Below are 11382 nucleotides of genomic sequence, written 5' to 3'. Positions count from 1 at the left end.
ATGTCTATGTCCAAGAATTTATTGAAAGAATGACCATTGCTTCAGAAGAAAATAATGATATGCATGAATCTATAAACAATGATGATTCCGATGATTTGGTTGAAATATCCCTTGACAAACATGATGCTTGCTATTCTTGTGGCCATGATGCTAATATTTATGAAGATGAATTTGCTATAGTTCCTTATTATAAACATGAGATCATTGCTATTGCACCCATACTAGGTAGTTCCTTCGATGAAAAGCTTGATTGCAATGATTTTACTATAAATTCTCTTGATGTCAATAATATGCAAAATCCTAAGCTTGGGGATGCTAGTTTTGCTATGTTTACTACGTGTTGCAATGATCATGATTGGGGTGATTCTTCTGATGTTCTTAAAAATTTATTTAGGCCCCATGATGAATATGAGATTGATAATAGTGTTTGCAATATTATTAAAAGTGCATTTGGAAGAGTTTCAACTTTAGATCCCACATATTTGGAGTATGTTCAATCTTATGATATTTTTGATAAAAGTGGGTTTGGAGAGGTCATGACTTTAGTTAATGTTAATCACACTATCTTGGAAGAGTGTCAACTTTGCATGCATATGGATCATGTTGAGAATATGTTTTGCGATAGTTATTTTGTTGAATTTGCCTATGATCCTACATGTAATTATTATGAGAGAGGAAAATATGGTCGTAAAAAATTTCATCTTACTAAATTACCTCTCTTCATGTTGAGATTGCTATCATCTCTTTGTTCTTCCTTGCATTTGCTAGTTTTTGCTTGCCTTGATAATTTGTTTGCTTACAAGATGCCTATGCATAGGAAGTATGTTAGACTTAAGTGTGTTTGTCACATGTTTTATGATAATTCTCTCTTTGTGCTTCAATTCTTGTCTTTCATGTGAGCATCATTGAAATCTCAATGCCTAGCTAGGGGCGTTAAACGATAGCGCTAGTTGGGAGGCAACCCAATTTTTCTTTATGTTTTTTTGTTTTTTCTCCTATTTAGTAATAAATCTTGCATCTACTCTTTGTTTAGATGTGTTTTTATCTTTTAGTTAGTGTTTGTGCCAAGTGGAACCTATAGGATAAACTATGATGATAGTTGATTTGATTCTGCTGAAAAACAGAAACTTTGTGCTCACAAGAAAAAATTCAATAAATCACAGAAACATGATTTTGCGTTGATTCTTGTTTCCACTGATCAATAGAAAAATTGTACAGTACGTCCTATTTTTGTAGGATTTTTAGAGTTCCAGAAGTTTGGGTTAGTTACAGATTGCTACAGACTGTTCTATTTTTGACAGATTCTGTTTTTCATGTGTTGTTTGCTTATTTCAATGCATCTATGGCTAGTAATTCAGTCTATGAACCATAAACAAGTTGGAATACATTAGGTTTAACACCAAAATAAATAAAGAATGAGTTCATTGCAGTACCTTATGTGGTGGTTTTGTTTTCTTTCACTAACGGAGCTTATAAGATTTCCTGTTGAGTTTTGTGTTGTGAAGTTTTCAAGTTTTGGGTAAAGCTTTTATGGACAATGGAATAAAGGGTGGCAAGAGCCTAAGCTTGGGGATGCCCATGGCACCCCAAGATATTCAAGAAGATCCAAAAGCCTAAGCTTGGGGATGCCCCGGGAAGGCATCCCCTCTTTCGTCTTCGTTCATTGGTAACTTTACTTCGAGCTATATTTTTATTCGCCACATGATATGTGTTTTGCTTGGAGCGTCGTGTATTATATTAGTCTTTTCTTTTTAGTTTACCACAATCATCCTTGCTGTACACACCTCTTGGGAGAAGCCTATTTGATTAGAATTTGCTAGAATACTCTATGTGCTTCACTTATATCTTTTGAGCTTGATAGTTTTTGCTTCAGTGTTTCACTTATATATTTTAGAGCACGGTGGTGTCTTAATTTTGAAGAAATTGCTAGTCTCTCATGGTTCACTTATATTATTTTGAGAGTCTTTTAGAACAGCATGGTATTTGCTATTATCATGAAGTTGGTCCTAGAATGATGAGCATCCAAGTTGGGTATAATAAAAACTATCATAGGAAGTGAATTGGATGCTATGATCAACTTGATACTTGATAATTGTTTTGAGATATGGAGATAGTGATATTAAAGTCATGCTAGTTGGGTGATTATGAATTCAAAGAATGCTTGTGTTGAAGTTAGCAAGTCCCTTAGCATGCACGTATGGTTAAAGTTGTGTAACATATTTGAAGCATGAAGTGTACTTGGCTTGTGCATCCTTATGAGTGGCGGTCGGGGACGAGCGATGATCTTTTCCTACCAATCTATCCCCCTAGGAGCATGCACGTAGTACTTGATTTTTGATGACTTCTAAATTTTTGCAATAAGTATATGAGTTCTTTTGACTAATGTTGACTCCATGGATTATACGCACTTTTACCTTTCCGGCCTTGCTAGCCTCTTCGGTACCGTGCATTGCCCTTTCTCACCTTGAGAGTTGGTGCAAACTTCGTCGGTGCATCCAAACCCCGTGATACGATACGCTCTATCACACATAAACCTCCTTATATCTTCCTCAAAACAGTCACCATACCTACCTATTATGGCATTTCCATAGCCATTCCGAGATATATTGCCATGCAACTTTCCACCGTTCCGTTCTTCATTTTCATGACATACTTTACTTTTGTCATATTGCCATTGCATGATCATGTAGTCGACATCGTATTTGTGGCAAAGCCACCATGCATTATTTTTCATACATGTCACTCTTGATTCATTGCACCATCCCGGTACACCATCGGAGGCATTTATATAGAATCATATCTTGTTCTATCGAGTTGTAATTCTTATGTTGTAATCAATAGAAGTGTGATGATCATCATTATTAGAACATTGCCCAAAGAAAAAAAAGAAAGGCCAAAAATAAAAATAAAAAGGCCCAAAAGAAGAAGAAAAATAAAAAAAGAGAAAAAAGAAAAAAAAGAAAAAAAGAAAATAAATAAAAAAAGGCAATGTTACTATCTCTTTTTCCACACTTGTGCTTCAAAGTAGCACCTTGTTCTTTATGTAGTGAGTCTCATATTTTGTGCTTCAAAGTAGCACCTTGTTTTTCATGTAGTGAGTCTCATAAGTTGTCTTTTTCATACTAGTGGGAATTTTTCATTATAGAACTTGGCTTGTATATTCCTACGATGGGCTTCATCAAATGCCCTAGGTCTTCATGAGCAAGCAAGTTGGATGCACACCCACTAGTTTTCCTTTGTTGAGCATTCATTTGTAGCTCTAGTGCATCCGTTGCATGGCAATCCCTACTCCTCATGTTGACATCAATTGATGGGCATCTCCATAGCCTGTTGATTATCCTTGTCAATGTGAGACTTTCTCCTTTTTTATCTTCTCCACACAATCCCCATCATCATATTCTATTCCACCCATAGTGCTATATCCATGGCTAACGCTCATGTATTGCGTGAAGGTTGAAAAAGTTTGAGATTATTTAAGTATGAAACAATTGATTGGCATGTCATCGGGGGTATAGAAGTTGGGAACATCTTTGTGTGACGAAAATGAAGCATAGCCTAACTATATGATTTTGTAGGGACGAACTTTCTTTTGCCATGTTATTTTGAAAAGACATGATTACTTTGATTAGTATGCTTGAAGTGTTACTATTTCTTATGTCAATATGAACTTATATTTTGTATTCATTTGGATTTGAACATTCATGCCACAATGAAGAAAATTACATTCTGAATTATGCTAGGTAGCATTCCACATCAAAAATTCTCTTTTATCATTTACCTACTCGAAGACGAGCAGGAATTAAGATTGGGGATGCTTGATACGTCTCCAACGTATCTATAATTTTTGATTGTTCCATGCTATTATATTACCCCTTTTGGATGTTTATGGGCTTTACTTTACATATTTATATCATTTTTGGGACTAACCCACTAACCAGAGGCCCAGCCCATATTGCTGTTTTTTTGCCTATTTCAGTATTTCGAAGAAAAGGAATATCAAACGGAGTCCAAACAGAATGAAACCTTTGGGAGCGTGATTTTTGGAACAAATCTGATCCGGAGAGCTTGGAGTGCAAGTCAAGAAGCTCCCGAGGGACCCACAAGATAGGGGGCCACCCCCCTGTAGGGCACGCCTCCCTGTCTCATGGGCCCCTCGGGCGGCCACCGACGTACTTCTTGTTCCTATATATACCTACGTACCCCGAAAACATCCAGGAGCACCATGAAACACAATTTCCACCGTCGTAACCTTCTGTATCCGCGAGATCTCATCTTGGAGCCTTCGCCGGCACTCTGCCGGAGGGGGAGCCGACCACGGAGGGCTTCTACATCAACATCCTTGCCCCTCCGATGAGTTGTGAGTAGTTTACCACAGACCTACGGGTCCATAGTTATTAGCTAGATGGCTTCTTCTCTCTTTTTGGATCTCAATACAATGTTCTCACCCTCTCTTGTGGAGATCTATTCGATGTAATCTCTTTTTGCGGTGTGTTTGTCGAGATCCGATGAATTGTGGGTTTATGATCAAGTTTATCTATGAAAAATATTTGAATCTTCTCTGAATTCTTTTATGTATGATTGAGTTATCTTTGCAAGTCTCTTTGAATTATCAGTTTGGTTTGGCCTACTAGATTGGTCTTTCTTGCCATGGGAGAAGTGCTTAGCTTTGGGTTTAATCTTCTGGTGTTCTTACCCAGTGACAGAAAGGGTTGAAGACACGTATTGTATTGTTGCCATCGAGGATAACAAGATGGGGTTTAGATCATATTGCATGAGTTTATCCCTCTACATCATGTCATCTTGCTTAATGCGTTACTCTGTTCTTATGAACTTAATACTCTAGATGCAGGCATGAGTCGTTCGATGTGTGGAGTAATAGTAGTAGATGCAGGAAGGAGTCGTTCTACGTGTTATGGACGTGATGCCTATATACATGATCATGCCTAGATAATCTCATAACTATGCACTTTTCTATCAATTGCTCGACAGTAATTTGTTCACCCACCGTAATACTTATGCTATCTTGAGAGAAGCCTCTAGTGAAACCTATGGCCCCCAGGTCTATCTCTTATCATATTTGCTTTCAATCTATCTTTATTTGCATCTTTACTTTTTGCATCTATCTTATAAAATACCAAAAGCATATTTATCTTATCATACTATCTTTATTAGATCTCACTTTCGCGAGTGGCCGTAAAGGGATTGACAACCCCTTTATTGCATTGGTTGCGAGGTCTCAGTTTGTTTGTGTAGGTGCATGGGACTTTTGAGGAGCCTCCTACCGGATTGATACCTTGGTTCCCAAAACTGAGGGAAATACTTACGCTACACTTTGTTGCATCACCCTCTCCTCTTAAAGGAAAACGAATGCAAGCTCAAGACGTAGCAGACAGCTAATGAAAATCATGCTTACAATCAGTATCCGAGTACTACGCCAATCACCCTAAAATATCTCTGGACCTTTGGGTCAAAGTTGTGACACAGTGTATAAATAAAGAAAAATAGACTGGTGCTTCTTTCAGAAAAGAGTACTCCCTAGAAAACTGCAAATATAAGCTACTAGTATTTGGTTAGAGGATTTGCTGCCAAGAAAGATCCGTCCACAGAGAGCGCCACACATCCAGCTGGTGGTGGTGGATGCCAATGTGTGCATGCAGCATGGTTGGTGTCGGTAATTTTTACTTGGCACACCTTGCACTCTACATATATGCCGGTTCCATACGTACATTTGTGCAGTTCCACCAAAATGCAGCTGAATAACCCTGTTTGCACAAATAATGAAAAAGCGTGATTACATTATAGTGGCACTAGTTGATGAAACACACAAAATAAATAGAAGAAAATATTGCGATAGTATCATAGTATGACATACTGTGAGGGCGAGATGGGCCCTGCGACGCCGCATATGGTACGCCTCATACTGGACATCGTCCCAAGTCTTCCAGATACACCTTCTACCAGTGATGAACATCAGTGTACAGCGGTAGTATAAGGAGGTGCCTTGAGACATTCAAATCTCTATTTTTGTACAGATCAACTAAAATTAAGCACCCCAGTTGGCAGAAAAGCTTAAACATTAACAATGGGACTAGTTGATGAAACATACATTAACAAAGAGAAGCACTTTCTTTATCTACATTGGAAATGAAATGATAGAGATGACACTCACTCTATTTTAACTATATTATTACTTGATTTTATCAGTGACACTAGCATCGAGCATGTGGCAAACAAGGTGTACCGTGCATCGCAAGGATGGAGGCCGAGGGTGCTTAGACTGGATGCTGAAGCTGGCTCTTTCAGTCACCAACATGGATGATTCAATTTATGGGACCTTTTGGTGCAGTTCACCTAAAATGAAGCAATGTCCCATGAGCTAGCAGCTTCTTCTTCAATTTGTTTTAAGAAAAGGGCTCCAGCCCTGGTTCCATTTCCATCAGAAAATGAAACCCATAGAGCTTCTTCTTCATTAGTTGCAATAAAATTGAGCAACATCAAGGTTGGTTGCGAAGCTCCTGGATTGCTCAACTATAATTTGGATATCATTTGTGCAGTTCAACTAAGATTGAGTGTGAAATGTATATCTCTGTTTGCACAAAAAAGGTGGAAAGGAGGGTGACTAACAAGTGACGAAACATGCATCAAATGAAAAGAAGCATGTTCCTTATCTGAATGGGAATCCTACAAGGACAGTAGCAATTTCTAAAGCAGTGGCATTGCTAGATATTAGTGTGGGCATTAGGATTAACTATGACAACCGTTAAATATGACATTACTTTGGGCACGGGAGAGTAGGCGGACCAGGATAGTTGCATTTCTAACAAAAAGAACCAACTTATCTTAATGTGAAATTTAGCAGGACATGTAAAAAAGTGCCATTGATTCATATTACTGGAGGCATTACATTGAAAACAACATTGGTTTAACGTATCCTTACTTTTAACAGTGCGACTGCTACATTTTACCAGTGGCGTTACATAAGAGTGGCTCAGGGCAACAAACATCAAAACAGGATATCTGAGTTGGTCCCATTTTTGTTTGGTATAGCCACCTTATACTGTGTGAGACTAGCAAATCTAGTGCTAGACTTACTCTGTTGACTTGTCCCCCGGTCCCCACTTTCTTTCCTTTTTCAACCAATAGATTGGGTTTATATTGAGTTTGTACTGCGTTTCGCTTTATTTCCCTATTAGACCTAGAGACCAGTTGGATAGCCAGTCTCTCCTACTTTTCGCCCCCATTATTTCCTCTTTCAACCAAGTCCTAGATTCAGGTAACAAATCCTCCCCCACTCCCCACCCCCTTTCTTCCTTGTTTGAACCAAGTAGTACTAGATTCGAGTGCATGAACTAGTTTTACCTCTTAAACGTAAAAAAATTAGGTGGTTTTTGAACAGCCGATCGATCCTATCTACGAGGGGGCCTGAGAAATAGTAAAAGGTACAAATGCAATGATGTCATGAGCTCGAGAAGTAGAGAAAGGCCAGATTCGAAGGAAGTTATACCTGATGGTCACTGGGATGTCGCTAGGTGGGTGGCAGGAGGCCGGATCTGCCCATACTACGACAGCGAGGAAGAAGGGGTCGGTGGCCCTCCCTCACCAGCGGTGCTTGGGAGAGAACGGCAAAGCAGGATGATCGGGACGCGCCAGCAGTGGGTAAGAGCCATCGCCGAGGACGACTGTGTGAACATTGCACCTTCTCACCTTCCCCGGAAGAGAGGATCCGACTGGATCTGTGACCAGCGGTGAGCAGAGAGAGAGAGAGAGAGTGTGGCCACCGCTGTCGTGTTTAGATCTGGAGAGGCCGAGACAGTGTGAAGACAGCAACACTAGCAAGCAAGCGCAGAGGCTCCTGCCTATATAGTGGAGTAGTACTAGTTTTTTTTGTCTACCGGAGCCGGCTTGACCTCGTCAATGACTGTCGAGAAGTCTTCATGCATGTGGCCCGGAGGTGCAGTTGTCGTCATTTTGATATGAAGCGTCGGATTATAACATATAACACGAAAAAATGCCACATGGCAAGAAATCATAACCTCACTGCCCAAAGGAGAAAACATGAATCCTGATGGACAAAGTAGACGAGGAACAAAGCTCAAATTAAAGATAAACTCGTAGAAAAGGGGTCCGTCGTTAGATGTCCTAATTAACATAGCCGGCTTGACCTAGATGGCAGCCGAGTAGTCTTCTTGCATGTGCCCCCAATGACTAGCCCAACTCTGTTGTCCCTGTTTAAGCCTCGCAGTGATTCGAAGCACATGACACCTAATTTTGCAAGATGACAGGAAACCTTTTTTTAGATTTCTCACCACAACTACAGCCATGTATAACACAGCCTGCATGATATGTACACAATAGCCAATCCAGGCGTGTCTGCTGGAGTCTGGTCACATGCATGGAGGAACTGATCTTCCGTGTCTTGCAGGGATCGTCCAGGCACCAACGTAGTACAAGACTTCTCTAGTACTATCGCTCGTCTCCCTCTTCTATTAAGTCACCCGACTTGTGGGGCCGTGGAGTGTGCCTATGGTCAATTCTCAATTGTGGTCCCACATGTGTGTGCAAATGCAATATGACGCGCGTTCCATTCGGAGAGCAGCGTGCCAGACCGACCGACCGTTGACGCGAACGCGACGGGCGTGCTGTATACTCCGTACATGTGCACCGCCGTTTTCTAGAGGCTTTGATCCATGGCGCAATCCATGGATACAAAATTAGTATACTGTATACTACTTAAAAGTCGAGGGAGGGGATTTTCCTGCGTGGTAGGTGGCGGGGTAGTTCCGCCTAGTCGGTTCGACAGAGACGCGATAAGACGAGGGAGTAGGCTGCTGTAAACGTAGGGCCGTGTGATTTGACAGTGAGTTACTGCTGGACAGGTGGGGTGATAACCCGCAAGTATACGGGATAGTTGTAGCCTCTTTCGATAAGTAAGACTGTCGAACCCAACGAGGAGCTAAAGGTAGAACAAATACTCTCTCAAGTCCTATCGGCCAATGATACGACTCTACGCATGCTTGACGTTCACTTTACCTAGAACAAGTATGAAACTAGAAGTACTTTGTAGGTGTTGTTGGATAGGTTTGCAAGATAATAAAGAGCACGTAAATATAAACTAGGGGCTGTTAGATAAAGATGCAAAAAAGTAAATATAGCGAGTGTGGAAAAGTGGTGGTAGGAGTTGTGAAATTGTCCCTAAGCAATTGACTATGTTACTAGACCGGTAATCACTATTGCAATCCTATTTGAGGGAGAGGCATAAGCTAACATACTTTCTCTTCTTGGATCATATGCACTTATGATTGGAACTCTAGCAAGCATCCGCAACTACTAAAGATTCATTAAGGTAAAACCCAACCGTAGCATTAAAGTATCAAGTCCCCTTTATCCCATACGCAACAACCTACTTACTCGGGTTTGTTTTTCAGTCACTCACGCAACCCACCATAAGCAAATCATAAACATATTGCAAACCCTACAGCGGGGATCCATCACGCTTGCGCGACACGGAGGGCACAATAGGATAGCACCAATAATAAAACATGCAACTCAAACCAATCATAGCAATTCATCAATCACCGATAGGACAACGAAAATCTACTCAAACATCATAGGATGGCAACACATCATTGGAAAATAATATGAAGCATAAAGCACCATGTTCAAGTAGAGGGTACAGCGGGTTGCGGGAGAGTGGACTGCTAGATATAGAAGGGGGAGGTGATGGAGATGTTGGTGAAGATGGCGGAGGTGTTGGTGAAGATCGCGGTGATGATGATGGCCCCCGGCGGCGTTCCGGCGCCATCGGAAGCAAGGGGGAGAGAGCCCCCCTTCTTCTTCTTCTTCCTTGACCTTCTCCCTAGATGGGAGAAGGGTTTCCCATCTGGTCCTTGGCTCCCATGGCGTGGGAGGGGCGAGAGCCCCTCCGAGATTGGATCTATCTCTCTATTTCTGCGTTCCCTGTTTCTTCCGCTTCACCGTTTCCTTTATATCTGGAGATCCGTAACTCTACTTGGGGTGAATCTTTTGCCCAGATTTTTCTCGTAAAATTAGCTTCCTTGCGGCAAAAGTAGAGCGTCAACCGCCTTACGGGTGGCCCATGAGAGCCCAGGGCGCGCCTGCCTCCCTGGGGCGCGGCCCCCTGTCTCATGGCCACCCTGGACACCGTTTCGCATTGATTTTACTTCCCAAAAATCATAAATATTCCAAAAAAAATCTCCGTCCGTTTTTATCCCGTTTGGACTCTGTTTGATATTGGGTTTCTGCGAAACAAAAAACATGCAACAGACAGGAACTGGCACTGGGCACTGGATCAATATGTTAGTCCCAAAAATAATATAAAAAGTTGCCAAAAGTATATGAAAGTTGAAGAATATTGGCATGGAACAATCAAAATTTATAGATACGACGGAGACGTATCATGGGGCCACGTGATTTAACTTGCCATTATCATTTTAAGTGCAGCGCTACGACCGGCGTGAGTCTCCCGATTCCTGACCACCTCCATACAAGTGCCTCTCCCAATGCTCCACCATATAGTAGAGGCTGGCTCTTGCATGAGAGCCCACTTCTCCACTTTTTCCTTGCCTCTCTTTCCTCCACATATGAAAAAATGCCATGTAAAGCGCACTATTGTACTTAAGTTGGTCGTAATGGAGAGTATCATATACTAGTATCATGCATATGACACTTTTGTATGATACTACATCCGTAATGCATAGTATCATGTGTTGGTATCATAGGATAGTTTATTTATTGTCATGCATGACACATAGTAGCACATCATTTAATATGATACTACAGTATCATATTATGATATTCAACTCTCTCTTTTCTTCATTTAATTCGACGTCACCTCATCAAGATTGCATAGTTGGCATGCATGATACTACTCCCATTACAAGCAACCTTACTTGCTCCTACAGATGCTAAGCTTGCCACATAGGCACAAAGTCTGATGTGGCAAGTTAATCAAGAAGAGAGAGACTAGTTTGGTGACGTAAGGAAGAAACGGTGCTAAGCGTGTGTACCTAGGTGAAAAGACAATTTTGAGTCTATAGCTAATTAAATGAAGCAAACTTAGCAACACCATTTCATTGGAAGAGGTCACTCCTTAGCAAATGCAATAAATACTAGTACTCCCTTATAAGAACGTTTTTGGCACTACACTAGTGTCAAAAATGTTCTTATATTATGGGACGGAGGGAGTACGAAGAAAGAGATAGAGAGAAGTAAAAAAACACTTATAGCCAACCTTATAGCTAACCTTGTTGTAGCATGAGTGACTAGGTGATGACTATGTATGACATGCCAACATCAGATAGCCTAACGGACCGTGTTAAATCTCCAAGGGTGCGACCGCGCGTGCGACGCGACGGTCGTGGT

The sequence above is a fragment of the Triticum dicoccoides genome, chromosome 1B, assembly GCF_002162155.2.
Source record: "Triticum dicoccoides isolate Atlit2015 ecotype Zavitan chromosome 1B, WEW_v2.0, whole genome shotgun sequence".
NCBI classification, from domain to species: domain Eukaryota; kingdom Viridiplantae; phylum Streptophyta; class Magnoliopsida; order Poales; family Poaceae; genus Triticum; species Triticum dicoccoides.
This window is presented reverse-complemented; position numbering follows the sequence as displayed.